Source organism: Pristiophorus japonicus, chromosome 30 (assembly GCF_044704955.1).
Source record: "Pristiophorus japonicus isolate sPriJap1 chromosome 30, sPriJap1.hap1, whole genome shotgun sequence".
NCBI lineage: Eukaryota > Metazoa > Chordata > Chondrichthyes > Pristiophoridae > Pristiophorus > Pristiophorus japonicus.
Window position 1 is genome coordinate 1,343,499 of NC_092006.1, and position 12,471 is coordinate 1,355,969.

Sequence of the window (12,471 nt, forward strand, 5' to 3'; positions counted from 1 at the left end):
AGGCCGGGACCTGTAGTCCCCCCCCCGCCCGCCTCCGCCCTGGCGCCGCCCCCGCGCCCTCGCGCCCGCACTACAACTCCCGGCCTGCCCCGCGCCCGCACTACAACTCCCGGCCTGCCCCGCGCGCGGCCTCCCGGGGTAGCCCGGATGTTGATCGGTCAACACACTGGGGGGGGCCCCGCCCACCTTGGGCGTGGGTTCCTGGTTTCACGGGCAGCCCGCCCGCCCCCAGAGGCAGGCGGTAGGGCAAGTTTTTTTTCACATTTTGTGCCTTTATTGTGGACTTGAAGCTGAGTAATGGTCAAGTCTACCAAATATTCTCACTCGGTGTTAGGTTTAGGTGGAGATAGACAGATTTTTGAAGGACAAGGGAATCAATGATTATGGTGAGTTGGCAGCCAAGCTCAACCATGATCTTATTGGATGGCAGAGCAGACTCGAGAGGCCATATGGCCTCCTCCTGCTCCTATTTCTTATGTTCCATAGTATTACCAATTATATACGTCTCAGAAACACGCCATTCGGACCATCAGGTCCTTGGCAGTGTTTACGTTCCACACCAGCCCCTCTCCATCTCACCCCATCATCAGATCCCTCTCTTCCTTTCTCCCCCGTGTGTTTATCCAGCTTCCCCTTGAATACATCGACACTATTCGCCTCGACCCCTCCCTGTGGCAGTGACTTCCACATTCTCACCGCTCTCTCAGTAAACAAGTTTCTCCTGAATTCCTCGTTGGATTTATTGCTCATTATCTTACGTTGATGACTCCCGAGTTCTGGTCTCCCCCACAAGTGGAAGTATCTTCTCTGCGACTACCCGATCAACCACTTTCATAATCTTAAAGATCTCTATCGGTTCATCCCTCAGCCTTCTCTTTTCTCAAGAAAAGAGCCTTAATCTTTCCTGCTAGATATAACCTCTCAGTTCTGAGATAATTCTCGTAAATCTTTTTTGCACCTTCCCCAGTGCCTCGATATCCTTTTTATAATATGGAGACCAGAACTGTGCACGGTGTTCCAAGTATGGTCCAACCAAGGTATATGGAGACCAGAACTGTGTACACTGCTCCAAATATGGTCCAACCAAGGTATATGGAGACCAGAATTGTGCACAGTGTTCCAGGTGTGGTCCAACCAAGGTGTATGGAGACCAGAACTGTGCACAGTGTTCCAGGTGTGGTCCAACCAAGGTGTATGGAGACCAGAACTGTGCACAGTGTTCCAGGTGTGGTCCAACCAAGGTGTATGGAGACCAGAACTGTGCACAGTGTTCCAGGTGTGGTCCAACCAAGGTGTATGGAGACCAGAACTGTGCACAGTGTTCCAGGTGTGGTCCAACCAAGGTGTATGGAGACCAGAACTGTGCACAGTGTTCCAGGTGTGGTCCAACCAAGGTATATGGAGACCAGAACTGTGCACAGTGTTCCAGGTGTGGTCCAACCAAGGTATATGGAGACCAGAACTGTGTACACTGCTCCAAGTATGGTCCAACCAAGGTATATGGAGACCAGAACTGTGCACGGTGCTCCAAATGTGGTTCTTGCAGAACCAAGGAAGGTTCTGAACAAGTTGAACAAAACGTCTCTGCTTTTCAGTTCTATCCCTCTAGAAATGAACCCCAGTGCTTGATTTGCTTTTTTAAATGGCCTTATTAATCTGCGTTGCTGCCTTTAGTGATGTGTGTATATTGCTCAATGGCAGTAATCTCACCTCTGAATCATTAAGTTGTGGGTTCAAGCACCACTCCAAGACTTACGTATGTAATCTAGGCTGACGATTTACTGCAGTACTTCCTGTCAAGTGGTGTGAAAGATCCCATCACTTTATTTGAAGGAAACCAAATAGTTTTCCTGCTGTGTTTCGTCCCACAACAAACAGCATTCAAATAGATTAACTGCTCACTTATCTCACTTATGTTTGTCGGAAATTGCTGTGTACAAATTGGCTAATACATTTGCTTACAAAACAACAGCAACTACACTTCAAGAGTAACTAATTGACTGCAAAGCGCTTTGGGATGAAAAACGCACCTCATAAATGTAAGTTTATTCTTTACTGTTACAAAGGAGTGGTCTCGTAGTTATGGTACTGGGGGAGCAACCCAGAGGTTAAAGGTTGAATTCTAACCATGGCAACATATGAAATTTAATTAATAAGCTGGTAATATGTGAACTGGTATCAGCAAAATAACCATGAAAACTGCTGGATTATCATAAAAAGGCAACTGTTTCACTCATCTCCTTCAGGAACAGGAAACTACCTGTACCACCATGTGATTCCGAGCCCACACCTTACTTTGGTAGAATGTCGCCGACCTGAAACATTAACTCTGTTTCTCTCCACAGGTGCTGCCTCACCTTCTGTGTGTTTCCAGCAGATTTTGTTTCTGTACCACACCTTGTTTTGTGACTGAGTCTGGAATTACCCAGCTACGGTTGGGTAATAAATTTGGCCTCATCACACACTCAGAACAAATTTCAAAAAGAAACAATTAGTTTAAAACCAGAGGGGCCACGAGGAGAATTTTATTTCACGCAGCGAGATGTTGTGATCTGGAATGCGCTGCCTGAAAGAGTGACGAGAACAGATTTCATTGTAACTTTCAAAAGGGAACTGGATATAAACTTGAAAAGGAAATATTTGCAGGGCTGCAAGCTATGGTCCCTCTAACTCTTTCCCTGCGTGGGCCCTTTAAATTTGCTGTGCCATATCTCCTCCAGCGACATCAGCTGGTAAGCAGCCAGCACGGAACCTCGTGATCGGTGCAGGGCTGCGCACCTCAGGGTCAACATTGGTTGTGAGCAAAGAGCAGGATAGGTGGGGCAAATTGGATAGCGAATGGCACAGGCACTAAAGGCTGAATGGCCTCCTCTGTGTTGTAAGGTTGCACAAGTCACTTGTGTAAAGTCCTTGCTCAATGGCACAAAACCCACACGAGGCACATTCTATGGACAAGGTCACTCTGTGACCTGAACCTTTATTCACAGGACCAAGAAGTGATGACCCTGCGTGGGACCTCCCTTTATATACCTGGATGACCAGGTGAGGAGTGTCTCCCACAAGTTCACCCCCTGTGGTCAAGGTGTGCATTGCTTAAGTATATACAGTATTGCAGTGGTGTTACATAGAGGTTACATACATGACAATTTGTATATTAATTGCTTCCAAACATTGAAGTTTGTCAGGTACTTTTGTGACAGTGCCAGCTGTGGCTCAGTGGGTAGTACTCTCGCTGCTGAGTCAGAAGGCCATGGGTTCAAGTCCCACTCCAGGAACTTAAGCACAAAAATCTCGGCTGACACGCCCAGTGCAGTACTGAGGGGTAGGCTATTTAGGACTGAGATGAGGAGAAACTTCTTCACTCAGAGAGTTGTTAACCTGTGGAATTCTCTACCGCAGAGAGTTGTTGAGGCCAGTTCGTTGGATATATTCAAAAGGGAGTTAGATGTGGCCCTTACGGCTAAAGGGATCAAAGGGTATGGAGAGAAAGCAGGAAAGGGGTACTGAGGTGAATGATCAGCCATGATCTTATTGAATGGTGGTGCAGGCTCGAAGGGCCAAATGGCCTACTCCTGCACCTATTTTCTATGTTTCTTTGATTTTGCACACCAATCTCTTGTGCGGGACCTTGTCAAAAGCCTTTTGAAAGTCCAAATACACCACATCCACTGGTTCTCCCTTGTCCACTCTGCTAGTTACATCCTCAAAAAATTCCAGAAGATTCGTCAAGCATGATTTCCCTTTCATAAATCCATGCTGACTTGGACCGATCCTGTCACTGCTTTCCAAATGCACTGCTATTTCATCCTTAATAATTGATTCCAACATTTTCCCCACTACTGATGTCAGACTAACCGGTCTATAATTACCCGTTTTCTCTCTCCCTCCTTTTGTTAAAAAGTGGTGTTCCATTAGCTACCCTCCAGTCCATAGGAACTGATCCAGAGTCGATAGACTGTTGGAAAAAGATCACCAATGCATCCACTATTTCTAGGGCCACTTCCTGAAGTACTCTGGGGTGCAGACTATCAGGCCCCAGGGATTTATCGGCCTTCAATCGCATCAATTTCCCTAACACAATTTCCCGCCTAATAAGGATATCCTTCAGTTCCTCCTTCTCACTAGACCCACTGTCCCCTAGTACATTCGGAAGGTTATTTGTGTCTTCCTTCGTGAAGACAGAATTGAAGTGTTTGTTCAATTGGTCTGCCATTTCTTTGTTCCCCATTATAAATTCACCTGAATCTGACTGCAAGGGACCCATGTTTGTCTTCACTAATCGTTTTCTCTTCACATATTTATAGAAGCTTTTGCAGTCAGTTTTTATGTTCCCTGCAAGCTTCTTCTCGTACTCTATTTTCCCCCTCTTAATTAAACCCTTAGTCCTCCTCTGTTGAATTCTAAATTTCTCCCAGTCCTCAGGTTGGCCTCTTTTTCTGGCCAAGTTATATGCCTCTTCCTTGGTTTTAACACTATCCTTAATTTCCCTTGTTAGCCACGGTTGAGCCACCTTCCCCGTTTTATTTTTACTCCAGACAGGGATGTACAATTGCTGAAGTTCATCCATGTGATCTTTAAATGTTTACTATTGCCTATCCACCGTCAACCCTTTAAGTATCCTTTGCCAGTCTACTCTAGCCAATTCATGCCTCATTTCCTTAAGTTCAGGACCCTAGTTTCTGAATTAACTTTGTCACTCTCCATCTTAATAAAGAATTCTACCATATTATGGTCACTCTTCCCCAAGGAGCCTCGCACAACAAGATTGTTAATTAGTCCTTTCTCATTACACATCACCCAGTCTAGGATGGCCAGCCCTCTAGTTGTTTCCTCGACATATTGGTCTAGAAAACCATCCTAGTTTCTGAATTAACTTTGTCACTCTCCATCTTAATAAAGAATTCTACCATATTATGGTCACTCTTCCCCAAGGAGCCTCGCACAACAAGATTGTTAATTAGTCCTTTCTCATTACACATCACCCAGTCTAGGATGGCCAGCCCTCTAGTTGTTTCCTCGACATATTGGTCTAGAAAACCATCCCTAATACACTCCAGGAAATCCTCCTCCACCGCATAGTTACCAGTTTGGTAAGCTCAATCAATATATAGATTAAAGCCGTCCATGATAACTGCTGTACCTTTGTTGCTCACATCCCTTATTTCGTGTTTGATGCTGTTCCCAACCTCACTACTACTGTTTGGTGCTCTGTACATAACTCCCACTAGCGTTTTCTGCCCTTTGGAATTCCGCAGCTCCACCCATACCGATTCCACATCATCCAGGCTAATGTCCCTCCTTACTATTGCATTAATTTCCTCTTTAACCAGCAATGCCACCCCACCTCCTTTTCCTCTCTGTCTATCCTTCCTAAACGTTGCATACCCCTGGATGTTGAGTTCCCAGCCTTGGTCACCCTGGAGCCATGTCTCCGTGATGCCAATTACATCATATCCGTTAACTGCTGTCTGCGCAGTTAATCCATCCACCTTATTCCGAATACTCCTCGCATTGAGGCACAGAGCCTTCAGGCTTGTCTTTTTAACACACTTTGCCCCTTTAGAATTTTGCTGCAATGTGGCCCTTTTTGTTTTTTGCCTCGGGATTCCCTGCCCTCCACTTTTACTATTCTCCTTTCTATCTTTTGCTCCTGCCTCCATTTTGTTTCCCTCTGTCTCCCTGCATAGGTTCCCATCCCCCTGCCATATTAGTTTAACTCCTCCCCAACAGCACTGGCAAACACTCCCCCTAGGACATTGGTTCCGGTCCTGCCCAGGTGCAGACCGTCCGGTTTGTACTGGTCCCACCTCCCCCAGAACCGGTCCCGATGTCCCAGGAATTTGAATCCCTCCCTGCTGCACCACTGCTCAAGCCACGTATTCATCTGCGCTATCCTGCGATTCCTACTCTGACTAGCACGTGGCACTGGTAGCAATCCCGAGATTACTACTTTTGAGGTCCTACTTTTTAATTTAGCTCCTAGCTCCTTAAATTCGTCTCGTGGGACCTCATCCCTTTTTTTACCTATGTCGTTGGTACCGATGTGCACCACGACAACTGGCTGTTCTCCCTCCCATTTCAGAATGTCCTGCACCCGCTCCGAGACATCCTCGACCCTTGCAACCAGGGAGGCAACATACCATCCTGGAGTCTCGGTCGCGGCCGCAGAAACGCCTATCTATTCCCCTCACAGTCGAATCCCCTATCACAGTCCCCTGTCACAGGTGGGACAGACAGTGGTTGAGGGAAGGGGAGGGTGGGACTGGTTTGCCGCACGCTCCTTCCGCTGCCTGCGCTTGATTTGCTGCACGCTCTCGGCGACGAGACTCGAGGTGCTCAGTGTCCCTCCCGATGCACTCCCTCCACTCGGGGCGGACTGGTCTTTGGGCCCGGGGACTCCCAGGTGTCGGTGGGGATGTTGCACTTTATCAGGGAGGCTTTGAGGGTGGTCCCTTGTAACGTTCCCTCTGCCCACCTTTGGCTCGTTTGCCGTGAAGGAGTTCCGAGTAGAGCGCTCGCTTTGGGGAGTCTCGTGTCGGGGGGGAACGTGCGGACAATGTGGCCCTGCCCAGCGGAGCTGGTCGAGTGTGGTCAGTGCTTCGATGCTGGGGATGGCGGCCTGGTCGAGGACGCTAACGTTGGTGCGTCTGTCCTCCCGGGGGATGTGTAGGATGACGTCAGACGTATGACGTCATGCAGTTGGCAGCGATGTCGTCAGCCTGCGATGATGTCAGACCTACAGCCAGTGTGATGACGTCAGACGCACTGTCCCCCTTCTGCCATTACGTCAGCGGCGTGGCTGTCACCTCGCTCCTGACGAGCCGGGGCCCCACCCCCTCCGCCTGCCTGGCCCCGCCCCACCGCCGAGCGCGTTGATTGGCCGCAGCGGCCCACCAAACCCGCGTTACCCGGGGCAACCGGGCGTGTGATTGGCGGGCGGCGCCTGTCAGTCAGTGGGTGAGAGAGGGGAGAGAGGGAGGCCGCAGTGAGGCGCTGGCACCGCCGCTCAGCCCAGCCCCGCTCACCGCCGGCCCGACTGGGGGCCGCGCCGCGCCGCGCCAGGCCCCGGGCTCCGGGTAAGGTTCGCTGGGTCGCAAGGCCTCGGCCTCGGCCTCGATTAGACGCGCGGCCCCGAGGGAGAGGCTCTGAGGCTCAGGCTGAGGGGAGGCCGCCTCCTCCTCCATCCCCAGGCCCCGTGCTCCCCTTAGCTTTCCCTCCCTCCCTCACCTCACCCTCACCCTCCCCTCCCCTCCCCTCCCCTCACCTCCCCTCTCCCCCACCCTCCCTCTCCCCCGGGGGAGGGAGCCTCCCCCTCCCCTCCCCCTCCCCCTCCCCCTCCCCTCCCCCTCCCCTCCCCTCACCTCCCCCCCCTCCCCCTCCCCTCATCTCCCCTCATCCTCCCCTCCCCCTCATCCTCCCCTCACCCTCATCCTCCCCTCACCCTCATCCTCCCCTCCCCTCACCTCCCCTCTCCCCCCCCTCCCCCTCCCCTCTCCCCCCCCTCCCCCTCCCCTCCCCCTCATCCTCCCCTCCCCCTCATCCTCCCCTCACCCTCATCCTCCCCTCACCCTCATCCTCCCCTCACCCTCATCCTCCCCTCACCCTCATCCTCCCCTCACCCTCATCCTCCCCTCACCCTCCCCTCATCTCACCCTCCCCTCATCTCACCCTCCCCTCATCTCACCCTCCCCTCATCTCACCCTCCCCTCATCTCACCCTCCCCTCATCTCACCCTCCCCTCCTCTCCCCCAGGGGAGGGAGCCTCACCTCCCCCTCCCCTCCCCTACCCTCCCCCACCCTCCCTCTCCCCTCCCTCTCCCATCACCCTCACCATCACCCTCACCCTCACCCTCCCCTCCCCCGGGGGAGGGAGCCTCACCTCCCCCTCCCCTACCCTCCCCTCACCCTCACCCTCGCCCTCCACTCCCCCCACAGCCTCTGCCCCTCTCTGCGGGAGGGTAGGAGAGTAAGGGGGGCGGGGGACCGCCGGTTAATGCCTCTTTGCCCCCCTGAACCCCCCCCCCCCAAAATCAGCGGCTTGGACCCCCGGGATGTTCGACTGCAGGGGGCTTCGTGCTCCAGGCCCGCGGCAAGGCTCGGCCGGCGTCCCTCCGTCTGGCGGGGGGAATGGTCGCACACCCCTCTTCCCCCACCCACCCATCCTCCCCCAAAATAACACAACAAGTGGCTCGTTCCCCAGCCCCCCCGATAACAGGCCCCACGGCCAGTGCCCGGCGGCCTTGGTCCTGCGTCTCGCCGAGGTGTGCCACTCACCCGGCCCGGTCAACGTCCGGCTGCTGACTGCGGCAAAGCCGTCTAGTCCTCCGTGCCCCGCGTTCCGATTGAAGCACTGCCACCGGGCGCACAGTGTGGGCTACACGACGGGGGGGAAATTATTGCTTAAATTGCATGACGTACAATTCCAGAACCTGTTGTTGCAGTACTGTACCCCTTGGGTCTGTATAACACTGGGGTACAGTACTGGTGGGTACAGGTCTGTTGCTGTATAACACTGGGGTACAGTACTGGTGGGTACAGGTCTGTCACTGTATAACACTGGGGGACAGTACTGGCGGGTACAGTTCTGTCACTGTATAACACTGGGGTACAGTACTAGTGGGTACAGGTCTGTCACTGTATAACACTGGGGTACAGTACTGGTGGGTACAGGTCTGTCACTGTATAACACTGGGGTACAGTACTGGTGGGTACAGGTCTGTCACTGTATAACACTGGGGTACAGTACTGGTGGGTACAGGTCTGTCAGTGTATAACACTGGGGTACAGTACCGGTGGGTACAGGTCTGTCACTGTATAACACTGGGGTACAGTACTGGTGGGTACAGGTCTGTCACTGTATAACACTGGGGTACAGTACCGGTGGGTACAGGTCTGTCACTGTATAACACTGGGGTACAGTACTGGTGGGTACAGGTCTGTCACTGTATAACACTGGGGTACAGTACTGGTGGGTACAGGTCTGTCACTGTATAACACTGGGGTACAGTACTGGTGGGTACAGGTCTGTCACTGTATAACACTGGGGTACAGTACTGGTGGGTACAGGTCTGTCACTGTATAACACGGGGGTACAGTACTGGTGTGTACAGGTCTGTCACTGTATAACACTGGGGTACAGTACTGGTGGGTACAGGTCTGTCACTGTATAACACTGGGGGACAGTACTGGTGGGTACAGGTCTGTCACTATATAACACTGGGGTACAGTACTGGTGGGTACAGGTCTGTCACTGTATAACACGGGGGTACAGTACTGGTGTGTACAGGTCTGTCACTGTATAACACTGGGGTACAGTATTGGTGGGTACAGGTCTGTCACTATATAACACTGGGGTACAGTACTGGTGGGTACAGGTCTGTCACTGTATAACACTGGGGTACAGTACTGGTGGGTACAGGTCTGTCACTGTATAACACTGGGATACAGTACTGGTGGGTACAGGTCTGTCACTGTATAACACTGGGGTACAGTACTGGTGGGTACAGGTCTGTCACTGTATAACACTGGCGTACAGTACTGGTGGGTACAGGTCTGTCACTGTATAACACTGGGGTACAGCACTGGTGGGTACAGGTCTGTCACTGTATAACACTGGGGTACAGTACTGGTGGGTACATGTCTGTCACTAACACTGGGGTACAGTACTGGTGTGTACAGGTGTGTCACTGTATAACTCTGGGGTACAGTACTGGTGGGTACAGGTCTGTCACTGTAACACTGGGGTACAGTACTGGTGGGTACAGGTATGTCACTAACACTGGGGTACAGTACTGGTGGGTACAGGTGTGTCACTGTATAACACTGGGGTACAGTACTGGTGGGTACAGGTCTGTCACTGTATAACTCTGGGGTACAGTACTGGTGGGTACAGGTCTGTCACTGTATAACACTGGGGTACAGTACTGGTGGGTACAGGTCTGTCACTGTATTAACACTGGGGTACAGTACTGGTGGGTACAGGTCTGTCACTGGTGTACAGTACTGCTGGGTACAGGTCTGTCACTGTATAACACTGGGGTACAGTACTGGTGGGTACAGGTCTGTCACTGTATAACACTGGGATACAGTACTGGTGGGTACAGGTCTGTCACTGTATAACACTGGGGTACAGTACTGGTGGGTACAGGTCTGTCACTGTATAACACTGGGGTACAGTATTGGTGGGTACAGGTCTGTCACTGTATAACACGGGGGTACAGGTCTGTCACTGTATAACGGGGGTACAGTACTGGTGGGTACAGGTATGTCACTGTATAACACTGAGGTACAGTATTGGTTGGTACAGGTCTGTCACTGTATAACACTGAGGTACAGTATTGATGGGTACAGGTCTGTCACTGTATAACACTGGGGTACAGTACTGGTGGGTACAGGTCTGTCACTGTATAACACGGGTACAGTATAGGTGGGTACAGGTCTGTCACTGTATAACACTGGGGTACAGTACTGGAGGGTACAGGTCTGTCACTGTATAACACTGAGGTACAGTATTGATGGGTACAGGTCTGTCACTGTATAACACTGGGGTACAGTACTGGTGGGTACAGGTCTGTCACTGTATAACACGGGTACAGTACTGGTGGGTACAGGTCTGTCACTGTATAACACGGGTACAGTACTGGAGGGTACAGGTATGTCACTGTATAACACTGGGGTACAGTATTGATGGGTACAGGTCTGTCACTGTATAACACGGGTACAGTATAGGTGGGTACAGGTCTGTCACTGTATAACACTGGGGTACAGTACTGGAGGGTACAGGTCTGTCACTGTAACACTGGGGTACAGTACTGGAGGGTACAGGTCTGTCACTATAACACGGATACAGTACTGGTGGGTACAGGTCTGTCACTGTATAACACTGGGTTACAGTACTGGTGGGTACAGGTCTGTCACTGTATAACACGGGGGTACAGTACTGGTGGGTACAGGTCTGTCACTGTATAACACTGGGGTACAGTACTGGTGGGTACAGGTCTGTCACTGTATAACACTGGGGTACAGTACTGGTGGGTACAGGTCTGTCACTGTATAACACTGGGGTACAGTACTGGTGGGTACAGGTATGTCACTAACACTGGGGTACAGTACTGGTGGGTACAGGTGTGTCACTGTATAACACTGGGGTACAGTACTGGTGGGTACAGGTCTGTCACTGTATAACTCTGGGGTACAGTACTGGTGGGTACAGGTCTGTCACTGTATAACACTGGGGTACAGTACTGGTGGGTACAGGTCTGTCACTGTATTAACACTGGGGTACAGTACTGGTGGGTACAGGTCTGTCACTGGTGTACAGTACTGCTGGGTACAGGTCTGTCACTGTATAACACTGGGGTACAGTACTGGTGGGTACAGGTCTGTCACTGTATAACACTGGGATACAGTACTGGTGGGTACAGGTCTGTCACTGTATAACACTGGGGTACAGTACTGGTGGGTACAGGTCTGTCACTGTATAACACTGGGGTACAGTATTGGTGGGTATAGGTCTGTCACTGTATAACACGGGGGTACAGGTCTGTCACTGTATAACGGGGGTACAGTACTGGTGGGTACAGGTATGTCACTGTATAACACAGGTACAGTATTGGTTGGTACAGGTCTGTCACTGTATAACACTGAGGTACAGTATTGATGGGTACAGGTCTGTCACTGTAACACTGGGGTACAGTACTGGTGGGTACAGGTCTGTCACTGTATAACACGGGTACAGTATAGGTGGGTACAGGTCTGTCACTGTATAACACTGGGGTACAGTACTGGAGGGTACAGGTCTGTCACTGTATAACACTGAGGTACAGTATTGATGGGTACAGGTCTGTCACTGTATAACACTGGGGTACAGTACTGGTGGGTACAGGTCTGTCACTGTATAACACGGGTACAGTACTGGTGGGTACAGGTCTGTCACTGTATAACACGGGTACAGTACTGGAGGGTACAGGTATGTCACTGTATAACACTGGGGTACAGTATTGATGGGTACAGGTCTGTCACTGTATAACACGGGTACAGTATAGGTGGGTACAGGTCTGTCACTGTATAACACTGGGGTACAGTACTGGAGGGTACAGGTCTGTCACTGTAACACTGGGGTACAGTACTGGAGGGTACAGGTCTGTCACTATAACACTGGGATACAGTACTGGTGGGTACAGGTCTGTCACTGTATAACACTGGGTTACAGTACTGGTGGGTACAGGTCTGTCACTGTATAACACGGGGGTACAGTACTGGTGGGTACAGGTCTGTCACTGTATAACACTGGGGTACAGTACTGGTGGGTACAGGTCTGTCACTGTATAACACTGGGGTACAGTACTGGTGGGTACAGGTCTGTCACTGTATAACACTGGGGTACAGTACTGGTGGGTACAGGTATGTCACTAACACTGGGGTACAGTACTGGTGGGTACAGGTCTGTCACTGTATAACACTGGGGTACAG

At 51.3% G+C, this 12,471-nt stretch overlaps 1 protein-coding gene across 1 annotated transcript in view; it reads left to right on the forward strand.

Moving 5' to 3' along the window:
- Positions 1–6,974: 6,974 nt before the first annotated feature.
- otud7b (OTU deubiquitinase 7B) overlaps positions 6,975–12,471 on the forward strand; it is a 52,056-nt gene continuing 46,559 nt past the window's right edge. Inside the window, exon 1 of the mRNA XM_070868517.1 lies at positions 6,975–7,076. The gene's annotated coding sequence lies outside the window, so the exon portion shown is untranslated. The remainder of the gene's footprint in view (positions 7,077–12,471) is intronic.